Here is a 17,174-nt window from a genome sequence, read left to right on the forward strand (position 1 = left end):
TGTGTTAGCTTGAAAGGAAGGAATACCTACGTCTAATTAAGGAAACACAGCCATTCTTAAGGACCTGGAGTGTCCAACTAAATTGCATACTAGATCTATTTTGCCCATGGTGCAATGAAGACATGTCACTTTGTATGATATCAATAACAGATGACACAATGTTATTGTAGTTGTAAATGTGAGAAGACAATGTATTTATACTCTTATCAACAACAGCATGCACTTTATCCAAATTATCTTGATCAAATTTATCTTAAACATGCCTCAGCTTCCATTTGTAATAGTTTCCAAATCTGATTATATGTGGCATAAATAATTGAATGGCGAGCCTTAGGTCCACGTCTTCCAACAGGAATGAAAGATGTTGTTTCTTACTGAAGAAAGTGTGGAATGTTCCAACCATTGCTGGCACAATTTCCACACCGAATACGTGGTGACAATACCTGTGTTGAGAGTGGGAATAACAAGGGTCCGGTCTGCTTGGCATGAAAATGGCCAGCACCAGCAGAGCCAGCAAGCACTCTAGCTGGTTCAGTCCAGGATTCCAGCCCCCTCAAACGCTACTTCCACAGCAACATATCAGACATCTACAGCAATTCCGACCCACAACCAACCAACTTCAGCCACCGCCTGTCACCTACCAATGCCACCCACCTCCACTTGCTCACTGAGTGGAAACCACAGACCCTTGCCCCTACCATGTCGTCAACCTGGGACAAATGGAAATCAGCAGTGCTCTCACCAACATCTTCAACTCATCAATCATCACAGCCACTGTCCCCAAGGCAAGGAAACAAACCGAGGTTAGACCCTTCCTGAATAAGCCCTCTGCTGACCCCAGCGAACGTAAGAATTACCACCCCATCTCGCTGCTCCACTTCCCTGCCATGATCCTGGAAAAAGCCATCAATCGCCAGCTCACTGAACACCTGGAAGAAAACAGCCTACCTGACGCCTTAATGTCCGGCTTCTGCTCCAACCACAGCATAGAGACTGGCTTGATCGCCACAACCAACAACATCGGATCCCTCCTCGACCAAGGTGAGACAGCAGACCTGATCCTACTCGACATCTCAGTGGGCCTTCAAAACTGTATCCCACCACACCCTCATCACCACTTCCAGCACCTAGGCATCCGGGGAAACGTCCTCAAGTGGATCACCTTTTACCCCTCCCAGTTTGCAAGCAGAGAATCTGCCGACCTCCCTTCACCGCTAAGCCAAAGAGCATCATTTGCTGCGTCCCCCAAGGGTCCTTCGTCAGCCCCACCCTCTTCAACTCCTGTATGATTCAATTGTCCACACCCACTGACTCAACATCATCTCTTACACCGACGACACCCAACTCATCCTTTCACAGAAGACCCAGCCACCATTATATCCAACTTCCAGAACGCCATGACCAATGTCACTAACAAGATGAGGTCCAACTGCCTGAAGCTGAACACAGACAAGACAGAAGTGCTCATCTTCGGAAGGAGCCCCTCACCATGGGACGACACGTAGTGGCCCACCGCACTCAGACATTTGCCAACCCCCACTGGCCACTCCTGCAACCTCGATATCATCCTGGACAAAGAGCTCTATATGAAGCGCCAGGTCAACACAGTATCCTCCCCCTGCTTCCACATCCTCCACATGCTTTGAAAGATCTTCAGATGGATCCCCATCAACACAAGCATAACAGTAACTCAAGCCCTCATTACCAGACAACTTGATAATGGAATCACACACTATGCCGAAACCACCACCCAACTCTCAAATGGCTCCAGGCCTTACAGCACACCACAGCCAGACTCATCCTCAACCTCCCCACACAGACCAGCATCACCTCCTATCTCAGAAGCCTAGTTTAGAAAGAAAAAGTGCCACTAAAACAGTCTTTTGGAGTTCATATGCAATGAAAGGGAACATTTTCCTCAATGTTTTTAGAAGGAAAAAGCAAGAGGAGGTTAGCTGATTAACCTGGGCCAACAGATTGGGTTGATCATCAAGAATCACACCCAGATTCCTAACCTTGGTAACAGGGCGAGGACAAACTCCCGCCTCCGTTGGCCACCAGCTGTTGTTCCATAGAGAGGGTCCCTTTCCAAACTCCAAACCTCGGTTTTGTCGGTGTTAGCCACTAGTTCTGCTTGTTTAGATACCGATATCGTAAGCTGTGAATCGTCAGCATACATGATCAAGGAGAAGCCGTGTTTCCTGACAAGATTGGCCAACAGGGGCACATATATATTAAAAAGGGTTGGTGACAAGGAAGATCCCTGCGGGACACCACATGGGATCTGAAAAGTCTCAGACTGTAAATTCTCCCAGTGAATGTTCTGTTCTAGATATTTACTCACATTGGAAAAAACTGCTCCCTCTCCATGGCTTCTAAATATAAATCCTCAGTTTGGGTCTCCTCTTTCACCCCCCCCCCCCATTTTTCCCCAATGGTGGCCACAGAGTTTATTCCTTTGTAACAAGGGAGATAAGACCATGGCTTTGTCTTTCCCTATTCAGGCAAACTTTTATTTATTTGGGTTTTTTTCTGTTCCACGGGCATAACCTGAATGAACATTAGAGCACTTTAGTGAATAACTATGTACACTTCAGGGTTTAAGAAGGTCTACTGTTACCACATCTAGGATTGCATTCGGTACTTTCAGCAGATGTTCATTTTATTACAGATGAGCATGTTAAAAAATACACTGTACAGGAGTAGAAAGAATACAATTGCTGCCTACACGTGATATAGGAGATTGTAATCACGGCTCTAAGTAGAGGACTCTTATTCACAGGTTGTCCAGCAAACTGTCCTGCAATGTCTGTACAAATCGTGGAAGCTCATGTCCCGCATGAAACCATAAACCTGATGCACACATACTTGGTGGGGCTACAAACCTCTAAGGCCAGTGGCATCTGACTTCCAACTGACCCCAAAACTCTACTTGTGCTCTCCCGGGCAGTATTGCTAGTGAAAGAATCATAACATCATAGATAACACACTCTGAATGTAATTATCACAAATGTCCCGTAAACTATGGATACGAGCCCTAGAAGGCCTTTCAGAACAAATCTCACATAATTGTGTAAACGGGCAGAGCCAGGTCTTTTCACGAGGTGGCCAAAATAGTTCTTATACCACAGTAGTCTGGGACCGGGGAAAGAAATGTAGTTGTTGCTTTGTGTAACATTTGCTTTCTGACGAAGTTTGCTGTTCTCTGGAGTTTGCACACTGTCACCTCTGTGAGAAAGAGCAAAGTTATCTTGAATAATCCTTCTGCTCCTTCGATGACTGACACTATTTTAGTTTTTTTCCTCCTTATTTTATCCAGGTATTCCATCCCCTATATCTGAGAACAGGTGCAGTTTTTTTGACGTAGCAAATGAAAGCCTTCACAATCAGTACCTCTTAAACCCAGGTGGCCTTTTTGATGCCCCATTAGAGAGCATTTGGTAGGAAACTCTCTTTATGTTTATGATATTCAAATGGCTTCACCCCAGTGTATAATTTCTGATCAAGAGTTAGCTATTCTTTTGCAATGGATGTCCTGGCCCACTGGAGGCACATGCGGTTTCTCGCGAGAATGCATGTTGACACATTAGGTTCCTTCATTTCTCATTCACTTTCCGACTAAACAGAACACCTGCTTATTTCCAAATTAAGCTCACTCACCAGAAAGGACCAGTAGGTCCTATAAATAGCCCGACCTGATAAAATCTGACTGGCAATATCGAGGGGGAGGGTACATTTTTCAAGATCTGCTATGGTGTCGCTCCTGTGTGGAGGTCAGGTGTCCCTATAGTAATGACTTTCTGATGTTGCATTAGTTTTGCCTTTGTAAAGGATGCCATGCCACATTGAGTGCATAGATATGGATTCTTCACTGTCATTACTTTGTCCTCTGTGTTGAATTACTGTTATTATATGAGCAGGACCCTGCCAATAAATTGTCACATTCAGTGCATTTATTCGGCTTCTCCATCGGGTGGATTTGTTGATATCGCTTTAGGATGGTCGTCCTTTGGAACACTTTATTACATTGTGTACATTGATATGGTTCATCTCCTGTGTGAACTTTCTGATGTTGCATTAAACCTTACTTTACGATAAATGCCTTGTCACAGTCAACACATATGATATGGTTCCTCTCATGTGAGCTTTCAGGTGGTGTATTACTATTTGCTTTTCAATAAATGTTTTGTCACATTCAGTACATTCATAATGTCTCTCTCCAGTGTGGACTTTCTGATGATTTGTTAGGTTTCCATGGGTAATAAATGCCTTGTCAAATTCTGTACATTTATATGGTTTGTTCCCCAGAGTGGACTATCTGATGTACCATTAACCTCTTCCTTGTAATAAATGCCTTGTTGCATTCTCTACATTCATACGGCTTCTCCCCTGTGTGGACTCTCTGATGTACTATTAACCTTTGCCTTGTAATAAATGCCTTGTCACATTCAGTACATTCATATGGTTTTTCTCCTGTGTGACTTTTCTGGTGGAGTATTAAGTTTTGCTTTTGAATAAATGCTTTGTCGCATTCAGTGCATGCATATGGTTTCTCCCCGGTGTGGACTTTCTGATGTCGCATTAGATGTGACTTTCTAATAAAAGCTTTTTCACATTCTGTACATTCATACAGTTTCTCTCCGATGTGAACTTTCTGATGTTCAGTTAGATGTGACTTTCTAATAAATGCCTTCTCACATTCGCTACATTCATAGGGTTTCTCTCCAGTGTGGATTTTCTGATGTTGTGTTAGATGTGGTTTATTAATAAACGCCTTATCGCAATCAGTGCAGTTTAATGGGCTCTCTCCAGTTTCGACTTTTTGATGTTGCTTCAGCTCTCCATTTGTTATAAATTCTTTGTCACATCCAGAACATTGATATGGTTTCTCCTTGGTATGGACATTCTGATGTCGCATTAGATGGGACTTTGTAATAAATGCCTTCTCACATTCTGTACATTCATAGGGTTTCTCTCCAGTGTGGATTTTCTGATGTATTGTTAGATGTCCATGGGTAATAAATGCCTTGTCGCATTCGGTGCATTCATATGGTTTCTCCCCAGTGTGTACTTTCTGATGTCGCATTAGATGTGACTTTCTAATAAATGCCTTCTCACATTCTGTACACTCATAGGGTTTCTCTCCTGTGTGGACTTTCTGATGCTCTGTTAGATGTGACTTATTAATAAATGCCTTCTTGCAATCAGTGCAGTTGAATGGTCTCTCTCCAGTGTGGACTTTTTGATGTCGCCTCAGCTTTCCATTTGTTATAAATGCTTTGTCACATTCAGCACATTGATATGGTTTCTCTCCTGTGTGGACTTTCTGATGTAGCATTAGCTGTCCATTGGTAATATATGCCTTGTGGCATTCAGTACATTTATAGGGTTTCTCACCAGAGTGGATTTTTTTATGCTGTTTTAGCTCTCTATTTGTTTTAAATGCTTTGTAACATTCTGTACATTCATACAGATCCTCCCTAGTGTGGAGTTTCCTATGTAGCTTTAGAGCATATTGCCCTTTGAACGCTTTATCACATTCTGTACATTTATATGGTTTCTCTACTGTGTGGACTTTTTGATGTAGCTTCAGCTCCCCATTTGTTAAGAATGCTTTGTCACATTCTGTACATGGATATGGTTTCTCCCCAGTGTGGATTTTCTGATGTCGTTTTAGCTGTCTATTTGTTTTAAATGCTTTATCACATTCATTGCATTTATACAGTTTCTCCCCAGTGTGGACATTCTGATGTTGTGCTAGGTGTCCTTTGGTAATAAATGCCTTGTCACAGTTTATACATTTATACCTTTTCTCACCAATGTGGATTTGTTGATGCTGTCTTAGATAATTCTTCCTTCCGAACACTTTATTACATTCTATACATTTATATAGTTTCTCGTCTACGTGGACACTCTGATGCTCCATTAGTTCTTTCTTTCCAAAGAACACTTTCCCACAATCAGTCTATCTATATGGTTTTTTCCAGTATGAAGTTTCTGATGTCACACTTGCTCTTTCTCCGCCTAATAAATGTTTTGTCACATTCTAGATATTCATACGGTTTCTCTCCTGTGTGTTCTTTCTGATACTAGGGTAGCTCTTCCTTCGTAATGAGCACCTCATCAGACTTGCTTCAGTATATCGATGTCTTATATCTTCAATGTATATTTGCTGATGCCTAAGAGCCAAGTACAGACATCATTGGGCAGGGTGGGTTTTCTGCTGTAGAAAAAGACTTTGGCGAGGCATTAGCCTTCAAGGGAAGCGATTGAGGCATGACGTTTTTACATCACTTCCTACATGAGTGATGTTTAATGGCTTTTACCTTTTTCGTTTATTTCGGAATTTATTTCACCTGTTAAATTAAGAAAAAGAAACACTGAATAAGTTGAAATGCCGATTCCACCACAAAACTATTTAGACATTCAATGGAACATTTAATTGTCCATATAGACAAGTGCGCTGAAGAAATTCTAGATTCCACTTTCAATGTAAAGAGTCAGAAGGCAGAGTAAGGGCAATCAATCCTTACATGATCTCCTTCTTTTGAGGAGTTTGGACTCAAGGAGTGACCAAGACACCAGAGAAGATTTCTTGTTCAGTGAGTCCGACCCTCTCTCCTACGATACACTACAATGTTAAATCCATGGTGACAAGATGCCTCCCTTCTTATCCAGGAAATGCTTCCTATTATCACACGTCCTAACAAATAATACTAGATGGAGCATTTCCCAGTGAATGGGTGAGGCAATACAGAGCATCACGATCCTCCAGAAGTCCGAGCCTCTGACCAGATCTACACAAGGAACATGAGGTTTAGAACTATTTTAAACACACATCGGCAAAGTCAATAAATCCCACTGTTTAGACGTATAGGCTTTCCCAATGCTGCACAACATCCAGAAAAAAAGGTGTAATGATATGGCTACTGTTGCATCATGCACAGAGTCCTCCACAAATGTGCACAAACACCTACAGAATGACACATGCACTATTTTCCATTTTCGGTCTGGTGTTGACCAAAAATTACATGTATAATATACTTACTTAAAAGGGCTTTCAGCCCTGCATCCATTGGTCAGTTGTTGTGTCATTCATATTTTGAGTCCGCCCACTACAGAATAGAGCATGAGAAAGTGGGCCTGCCTACTGCAGCTACTGGCTAACCTCACTTTGAGTGACTGCAGTTTACTCTTTCACAAGGAGGCAGTTCCCTTCAGTGCCAATGTTTTTGTTTGTACTTAATAATTACATTAGCCTTGCCTCTGTGTTTAGAGCCCCATGTTATAGCAGGACGCTTTCTAGCAGCTTTTCACAGGACACATTCCAGCTTGATCAGTTCCTGCCTCCTGCTAAATGATGTTGTAAATTCCTTTTGGAGCTTCCTTTGTTTATCTGATTGCTGCTAAATCAGAGTATACCAGATGGTGCCAGTTTGAATCTATTCTTAATAAAGTAATTCACTTTTTTAGAATGAACACAATGAAATGCATTTATACCTGCACTCCTATACGTACTTTAATTGACTACAGCTGCCTGTAAACCAACTTAGTCTGTATGTCCTGCTTGTATGCCTTGCTAGTCTTTCAGTGATCGTTTTCCGTGCTTATATAGGTATTTAACTATTACATTGCTAATTGAATCTGCACTGTTCGATCTATCTTTGCAATCCTATCCATCTACCTCTGTGTGTGTAGATCTACCAGTCTACCTATTTGTCTATAAATGCATCTACTGGTCTATCAACCAATCTATCTACTGTTTCTCCATCTACTTGTCTGACCCTCTATCTATGCAGCTTCTATCTTTCCAATTCTATGAGTGTATCTGTCTTTTTAAGTGTCTTTATCTCGATCTGCAAGGTTATCTCTATCAATCTATCTATCTAGTGGAGAAGTGTAGCTCACTGGTTAGAGGAGGCATACCCTGAAGCAGAGATCAGACCCGGGACCAGGGTTCGATTCCCGACACGGCAGGGTCCGGAGCCCAATTGTCCACGGACTCGATAATTCTCGCTTCGGTGCCCACTCTAAGCACGAGTTCACACTATGCAGCTCTGGGCAACAAGCTTGCTTAATCTCCACAACGGCCCCCCCGCGGCGGGATGCCTGGCTTTCACCTTGGGGATGCCCAGTACGGGTTATCTCACAGGGAAAAACCACGACGGGTTCCCAATGCAAGCGCCGAGATGCCCAAGGGTAAGTCGAGCGCTATATAAGAACACACAGACATACATACATACATATCCAACCTGTCCGACTGGCTTTGTAAGCTCTTCTATCTATTTTGCAAGCTTCTCTATTTACCTATCTATTTGGAATAAAGATTTGCAAAAGACCATTTGCAAAGGCAAAAGGCTGGCAGCCAACACCAGATCACTTGGCTTTTTTAGATTGGGTGTTAGTTTGACCTTTTAGTTTTACCAAATCTATGTGTAAAACAGTTATTTATTGTGGCTTTCAGTCAGACTTCCTCCACAAGTCTGTTGTGTCATTCATATTTAAGTCATTTTTTCCTTTACTCACAGTTTTTTTAGATTAATGAGGGCCCGGCCGCTTCCACAACAATAACTTTATGTAAAAACCATGCCAGAACAAATCACGAATAGCCAAAGTCAAAAAGCTGGCGGCCAATGCCAGATCTGTTGGTGTGGACTGCAGCATGTATAGTGCTATCCACTAGAGAGGCAACAAAACGTGGCTTCAGGCCTGAACTCATTTATAGTGCCATACACTAGAGCACTGATACTTTAAGTACGGCCCGGGGGCCAAATGCGGTCCTTCTGACCTTTACATGCGGCCCCCCCGGTCAACAGCAGTACTAGGCTGTGGTTAACTCGATTCAGCACCAACAATAAAAAGCAGTTAACTAAAAAGGCAAGAATTAACTTAATGGTTAATTGGAATTAAAGAAAGGATGTAACTAGGAAAGGTCTGCACGGCTTTACTTTAGAAACACCATAATTTTTAAACACATCTTGCAGCAAAATAATAATATAAGTATATTTAATTACCATGCAGAACCTTTTCACCTTAGTACAACTGATATCAGTGCATCTATAAGTATTAATTTAAAAGTGATTGGTTTCAAACATGAATTTAGAAACATGGTTTCTTCCCTCTACCCCAACAACAGCACCACAAGTAAACTAAAGAGGCAACTCAGTTGGTATGGGCACTCTTTGGGTGGCCTGGGTTCCTATTATACATGCACAACATCATAGTTTATTGAATCAAATGGAGAAGGTTTTTTACAGTCTGAAGCTCCTTGGCTTTCAAGGTCCTTGTATATGTGATAATGACGACAAAAGAGGGAAACTGAAATAAAACATTTGCCTAGGGTCACACAATTTTGTAAATTGGGTAAACCAGGAATAATCCCAGGTGTTCTTGTTTCACATTGTTCTATTCAGATGCTTTGCTTCCCCTACATTACCTTACTGCCAGTCAACCCAACCCCCTCGGCCCATGGGCAAACAAGACCCCAAATGTTTTGGCCCAGTTTAAAAATGTTTTCGAGTACACATGCACTAGAGTGACAGTGAAACATGGCTGCAGGTGTAGCCTTGTTGGGAGGGACAATGGAAAAGAAAAAAACAACAACAAAACAGAAAAAGTATGGATCACCACAACCTGGAAACGAAATCCCAGGGTTTTGGGGGGTGGGAGGAGGGGGTAATTAGTTTTTAAAAACTACATCTAAAGTTTGCTTTTGAAAAACAAGCAATATTATATGTTTGGTGGATAGGCATCAAAACAAACGACAGCTAGCAATAAACCTTTTTGTATAGTGAAGGAACCATCTCTATATAGCATGGTCTAGGTATTCTCTTAAGCATAGTGGGTCTGAGGACTCTCTCACAGAGAGGCAACAGGAATATCCAGAGCAATAAATAAATACAGCAAGTTACGACCCCGAGCAGAGCGGGCGAGGGTGCTATGCAGAGTAAAGTACATCTAGGGGCTATCTATAGCACAGAGAGAACAGGATTATTAAGGCAATAATAAGGTCGAGCCCAGATCAGGTATAGATGCTATCCAGAGCAGTGAGTCTGGGCACTAATCCACAGCAAATGTGGGTGCTATGCACAGCAATTTTGGTCTAGGCACTATCTGTAGCACAGTGGATATAGGAACATTAAGGGCACCATAAGGTATGACCCTTAAAAGAACAGATGTAGATGGCCTCTAGAGCAGCAGGCGCTATGAAGAACAACGAGTCCAGGCACTACCTACAGCACAATGAGCCTACGAAGACCCTATACAAACTGCATGTCAAATTGTATGCCCCCAATTGGCAAGGACTGGGGTACTCAAATTCCCTAGTATATAGTACCCAGGGCATGTGAGGCAGTGTCCACTCGGGGCTGCAGCACAGATTGTGCCACCCTGTGTGTGACAAGGTACAAAATGGCCCCCAGCCTGCCACTGCAGACTGGAAGGACGGCGCTTTCACTGGGAGTTCGACTTTGCTATTCACACCAATGACAAAGCCACCCTATCCCTTAACACTATATACAAGTCTCTCCTAAGGAAGGCCTATGGAGCCCTAAGGAAGGGAGGTGTATTTCTGGTTTTTTAACTAAGACTTATTTTTATATTTTGACAATAACACTTCAAAATTGTCATTTTGCTGTGGGATAAAGTTAGATGCCCCATTGGCTAACACAAGGTTAGTGGTTGACACCCCAACCCTGCTAACTTCTGCATGGGACTACCAACTGGGTTGAGTCGGGAGTGCAATTAATTGTGGCATTAAACCTGACCTGATGCCCAGTTCAAATTTAATTCCACCATTAAAGTTAAGCAGCTTTTAGAAAGTTGCCACCCTGTACTTCAGCTAGCCAAGGGGCCTCACGAAGGCCCTGGCACACAGGCAGCTTTCTGAATGCATGGGTAAGATGTTTAAACGACTCCCCAGCACAGGAAAGAAGGCAGTTGCCGCAGAGTGAGGTGTCACCTCCTTCCCCAGGATGGCCATTTAGAGTTAGTCCAAAAGGCAAGCTTCAAAGCCGATGCCGCCTTTGTGAGAAAAGTAGCACCAATGCCCCTGAGCAAGATGCCTTTAATTCCTGCAGATAGGGTGGACACAGGGTCAAGGAGGGAAAACTCGCCCCCAAAATGGTTCTACCGTGAGCGTGTAGTCCACTGGTAGCCACTAAGCTGGGCTACCAAGCCCATAATGATCGCGGAAGGGTTGTGCCATCTTGAGAGTGTCAAGAATGGAGCACTCTGGGATAGCTAGATGCCAAACATCACAGGAACTTAATTAGAAATTAGGAGGGGACCAAGTAGCCCATAGGCTAGTCATCGCATGGTCCCCTCAGGCCACTCTCCTGGGATAAATATGGCCCCCCGGCCCTCTGCCCCTCAAATCACACTGGAATTGGAGAGAGGACAGAAGAAAGATCAACCCAACAAGGGCTGCACTGTTGGAAGGACTGCCCCTGCTGCACTTTGGGCTAGCAAAGATTGGACTGTGCCGGCAGCTCCTGGCTCAGGGAAAAGATGAGTCCCAGCCCCCAAACCGGTTTAACCGTGGACGTGTAGCCCTCTGGAAGCCACGCCTCTAGGGCACGTTACCAAGTTCCTAACGACCCAGGAAGGGTCATGCAATCTTGAAAGACACTAGAACGTGGCACTCTGGGATAGTCAGATTCCACACATCACAGGAACAGAAACAACTGACCCTTCACTCCGGGCGCCTTTCATCCGGTTCCTCCACAATGACCCATGCACACCCAGCGCCTTAACCTCCAGCCCCGACCACACGAGGCGCTCGCCCTTCATGATCCTTGAATTCCCACGACGCTACCAAGCTCCAGCACGGCCGACTCCCAGAATGCCATCAAGCCACTCCACGACGTACCCACGGACCTTTCAGCTGCCACGCCTGCAAGTTCACCTGCATCCGGACCAGCCTCGCACCAGCACCCACCAAGTCGAACACCAGCAGCACCCACCTCAAGTGCATCCTGCTCAACACCCGCTCCGTCCACAGACACGCCATCGAACTCTGGAACCTTCTAGACGCCACAGCCCCTGACGTCGCCTTCCTCACGGAGACCTGGATGAACGCCTCTTCAGCTCCCGACATCGCCATCGCTATCCCAGAGGGCTACAAGGTCGTCCGGAGGGACCGAAACGCCAACCAGATGGGAGGAGGCATCGCCATCATCCACAGGAACACCATCCGTCTCACGACCAGCACCGACAACACCCTGACCAGCGCCGAACACCTGCATTTCCAGATCCACACCAACCCGAACACCACCCTCAGAGGCACCCTGATCTACCGACCCCCTGGACCACGCACACAATTCAGCGAGGACATCGCCGACTTCGTCAGCCCGCATGCCCTCCCCTCCGCCGACTACATCCTCCTGGGAGACCTCAACTTCCATCTGGAGAACAACAACGACCGCAACACCAGCACCCTGCTCGACAACCTCGCCAACCTGGGACTCAAGCAACTGGTGTCCACCCCCACCCACCTCGCCGGACACACACTCGACGCAGTCTTCTCATCCAGCACAGACATAGACTTCAGCCACGCCACAGAGCTTCAATGGACGGACCACAGCTGCGTCCACTTCACCTTCAAGAGAACGACGACCCACCAACACCAGCAACAGGCAGCCCGCAGAAGCTGGAACAAGATCACAGCAGACCAGCTCGCCACCTCCCTGAACCAGCACCCTCCTGCCAGCTCAGCGAACCCCAGCCAAGCCGCCGACAACCTCACGAAGTGGATCAGCAACTGCGCGGACGAACTCGCCCCACTGAGGACCCCGCCTAGCAGACCCGGCAGCAAGAAGGCCCCATGGTTCACCGACAAACTCAAGAGCTCCAAGAAGAACTGCCGAGCCCTCGAGAAAGTCTGGAGAAGGGAACCGACACCAGACAACAGGACCTCCTTCAAACTTGCCACCCGGAAACACCACCAGCTGATCCGCGCCGCCAAGAAAACAGCATTCAAAGACCGGTTGGACAACAACGCACACAACTGCAAGGAACTCTAAAACATCGTGAAAGAGCTTTCCAACCCCAGCGCAGGAAACAACGACATCACCCCATCGCAAGACCTCTGCAACTCCCTCGCTTCATACTTCCACAACAAGATCGCGGACATACATAACAGCTTCAACAACCAACCAACGCACACCATGACCGAACAACCACCCCCCACCACCACCCTCCACGCCTGGACCCCGATCAGCACCGAAGACACCATCCGCACGATGAACTCCATCCACTCCGGATCACCGACCGACCCCTGCCCTCACCACGTCTTCAACAAGGCCGACGCTGTCATCGCACCCCACCTGCGAGACATCATCAACACTTCCTTCGACACCACCATCTTCCCTGAGAGCTGGAAGCACGCCGAACTCAGCGCCCTACTAAAGAAACCTACAGCGGACCCCACCGACCTCAAGAATTACCGCCCCATCTCGCTCCTCCCGTTTCCAGCCAAAGTCATCGAGAAGACCGTCAACAAGCAGATGGCCGCCTTCCTCGAGACAAACGGATCCCTCGACCCCTCACAGTCCGGCTTCCGAGCCAATCACAGCACCGAGACCGCCCTCATCGCCGCCACCGATGACATCCGAGCCCTGATGGACAATGGAGAAACAGCGGCCCTCATCCTCCTAGACCTCTCTGCGGCATTCGACACGGTCTGCCACCGCACCCTAGTACGGCGCCTCAGCAACATCGGAATCCAGGACAAGGCGCTGGACTGGATCATCTCCTTCCTCGACGGAAGAACACAGAGAGTCCGCCTACCACCGTACAAGTCAGAGGCCTCCGAAGTCACCTGTGGCGTCCCTCAAGGATCATCTCTGAGCCCCACCCTCTTCAACGTCTACATGAGCCCCCTCGCGGCCATCGTACGCAAACACAACCTCAGCATAATCTCCTACGCCGACGACACCCAACTGATCCTCTCCCTGACCAACGACCCCGCCGCCGCCAGATCCAACCTGCACGAAGGGATGAAAGAGGTAGCCGAGTGGATGACGACCAGCCGCCTGAAACTGAACTCGGACAAGACGGAGGTCCTCATCCTGGGCTCCTCACCCTCCGCCTGGGACGACTCCTGGTGGCCTCCCGCCCTGGGCACCGCACCCAAACCGACAGACCATGCACGCAACCTGGGCTTCCTCCTGGACTCCTCCCTCTCCATGACCAGGCAAGTCAACAACGTCTCCTCGGCGTGCTTCAACATCCTACGCATGCTACGGAAGATCTTCTGGTGGATCCCCACCGAGACCAGGAAGACCGTCACCCAGGCCCTCGTCACCAGCCGACTGGACTACGGCAACGCCCTCTACGCCGGTACCACCGCCAAGCTCCAGAAGAGACTCCAGCGGATCCAGAACGCCTCAGCCAGACTCATCCTCGACATCCCACGAACCAGCCACATCTCCGGACATCTGAGAGACCTTCACTGGCTCCCCGTCAACAAAAGAATCACCTTCCGCCTCCTCACCCACGCACACAAAGCCCTACACGACCAAGGCCCGAGCTACCTCAACAGCCTTGTCAACTTCCACGCTCCCAAACGCCACCTCCGATCAGCCAACCACGCCCTCGCCGCCGTCCCCCGCATCCGAAGAGCGACTACAGGAGGAAGGTCCTTCTCCTACCTGGCCGCCAAGACCTGGAACTCCCTCCCTACCGACCTGCGCCTGACCCAAGACCACCTCTCCTTCAGGAAGAAGCTGAAGACCTGGCTGTTCGAGCAGTAGCGGCACCCCCCCTCCCCCCCCCCCCCCCAGCGCCTTGAGACCCTACGGGTATGTAGCGCGCTTTACAAGTGTCACTGATTGATTGATTGATTGAAAGCACATTGACTGTGCACTCTTCCTGTGGTCTACATTGCATACACCATTCAGCATCGTTGTCCTCAAAATTCGTAACCTGGTCCTGATGATGGCCTAAAGTGTACACAGGCTGAAATGGATTCACAGCCAATACCTCATCATGAGAGCTACTAATATCTAATTTACAAGGATGAGAGTCTGAGACAACTCTGCTGGGGTCCAGGCTGAGGGCCTGATCACAAGTGACCCTTTTAGATGCAACAGTTATTACACCCGATAACTGAAGAGATGAAAGTTAAGATGGAACATGCAATGGGGAGGTGGAGGGGACAGAGAGAAAGAGGAGGTGTGTGGGAGAGAGGGGGGCAGAGGGAAGATACAGGAGAGAGGCAAAACTGCCGTCCAGTGGCATCTCATCTGTTAAGGTATAGGAGCGTCGCCTTGCTGATTTAAATGCCCGCTATGCCCCAGTGATGAAAAATAAATTGGTAATAAAGTTAATTTATTATCATCATTTTATTTTTCAAAAACCCCATCCCTAGTCAGCGTCAGGACAGGGGCAGCAAAACAAAGTTATGGGCAGGGCACTTTAAGCTTAAAGTGCGCATGTCTCCTTGGCCGGCTGTCTTGCGACGGCCAGCCAGACATGAGCTCTTTAAACCTCTCGAAGCACGGAGAAGTCCTGCTCCATCCAATCCTGGCGCTGCTCTCGTGCCAGGATTGGCTAGGGGAGTGGGTTCAGGCCCCTGCTGGAGGAGAGAAAGGCACCGGACTGAAGCGAGTACGTGCAGCAAGGTAAGGGAGTTTAATTTCCTCTTTTTACGTTTTAAATGTATTTTGTGTATGTGCACTGAATCGCCAACATACGTTACATTACCGTTTTAAAGTTAAGATGATGTAATGCGTCAGCAATTTTGTTGCAGTGATATTGCGCCGCATGCACCCACCACACATGTGCCCGCCCCTCCCCTCCCCGTAGGTGGCAGCCACCTACCTGCAGCAGTATAGCCCAGGTTCACCGGGCACAGGCCTGAGACCCTCCGGCAGGAGGGAAGGGGTCATAGAGTAAGATGCTATATATTTGTAGTTTTAGCTAGCGCGAACTGGACCCGACGGTATTGGAGCGATTTAACTGAGTGTTTTGCATAAAATCACAGTATGTGGAACAGACGCCAAGACTCGAACCGGGTTTCCCAGCTCCAGAGTCGGCAGCTCAGGTCTCTATGCAACATTTATACATACATGCCAACATTTCAGAAGAGCAAAGTGGGAGATTTTTTAGAAAAAATAGGGAGAATGGGGCCTTGAATCGGGTTACTCTCATTGTATGGGCTTTGGAAGTGTGCTGCTGCAGGACTGGACATTTGAAACGCAAATACACGTTTTTTCCCTTACCTTTCAGAAGCATGGAGCGCAATGGCAGGCAGAGAGAGGGTGATGCTAGTGTTGTGCACTGGCCTGGCAGGTTGGTGGCAGTGCATACAACACCCCACCCCCGCTCCCCCCATCCCTCGTGTGTGTCCGCCCGGGCTGAAACAGCTTCCCGGGCACACACACAGCCGCCCCCGAGTACTTCACAGGTCTTTAAAAGACCATTCGCTTGTTAATGGGGCTTTGTTGGTTTGTTACCCCCTCTAGAGCCCCTGCATCGCCACTCTGACTATTGCTGGAAGAATTAGCACCTTACACATTACCAAGCCCTGTCAGCTGAAACCCCGAGGAACCGGGTTTCTGGATGCTTGGAATCGGGAGGCGGGAGACTAGCCTTGAAATCGGTAGTCTCCCGCCTGAATGGGGAGGGTTGGCATGTCTGATTTATACCGCTAACAGGAGGGGAAAAAAAGGATGTGGCCTTACGGTCCGAGCTCCGACTTTGAACTTGGGGAACCACGTTCGAGCCTCGACTCAGTATCCTGTGATTCTGGGCAAATCGCTTCATCTCCCTGTACCAACCGAAAATGAATGTAATGCGCTTCAAAACCTGTGTGTCGTTTGCGCTTTATAAATCTGTAAAAAAAAAAAAACACCCATTACCTTCCCGGGCTTCACACGCCGACAACTCACCTGCAGCAGATCACACGGCGCGCTCACTTCAGGCTGCACTTAAGGATGAAACTAAGAGAACTGTCTGCATCCGCCAACCATAGCTTATGTGGTCGCCTCCCCATTACCAGTGACGTCAGAAGTGCGTCATCTAGTGGGGGTGGTCAGAAGGGAGAGCCCCAGACCCCCCCCCCCCCCCCCAATCACCTCCACCCGAACCGATGATTAGAGATTGCAGGAGGGAGGGATAAGGGGCGGAGCCTACTAGAAATGCTCAGCTTGTCCTTTATTGAAAGCTCAATT

At 47.3% G+C, this 17,174-nt stretch overlaps 1 pseudogene; it reads right to left on the minus strand.

The window, feature by feature from the left end:
* Window positions 1-2,743: 2,743 nt before the first annotated feature.
* LOC146822352 (uncharacterized) lies at window positions 2,744-6,328 on the minus strand (annotated as a pseudogene).
* Window positions 6,329-17,174: the final 10,846 nt, after the last annotated feature.

This window comes from Triturus cristatus, chromosome 6, assembly GCF_964204655.1.
Source record: "Triturus cristatus chromosome 6, aTriCri1.1, whole genome shotgun sequence".
Taxonomy (NCBI): domain Eukaryota; kingdom Metazoa; phylum Chordata; class Amphibia; order Caudata; family Salamandridae; genus Triturus; species Triturus cristatus.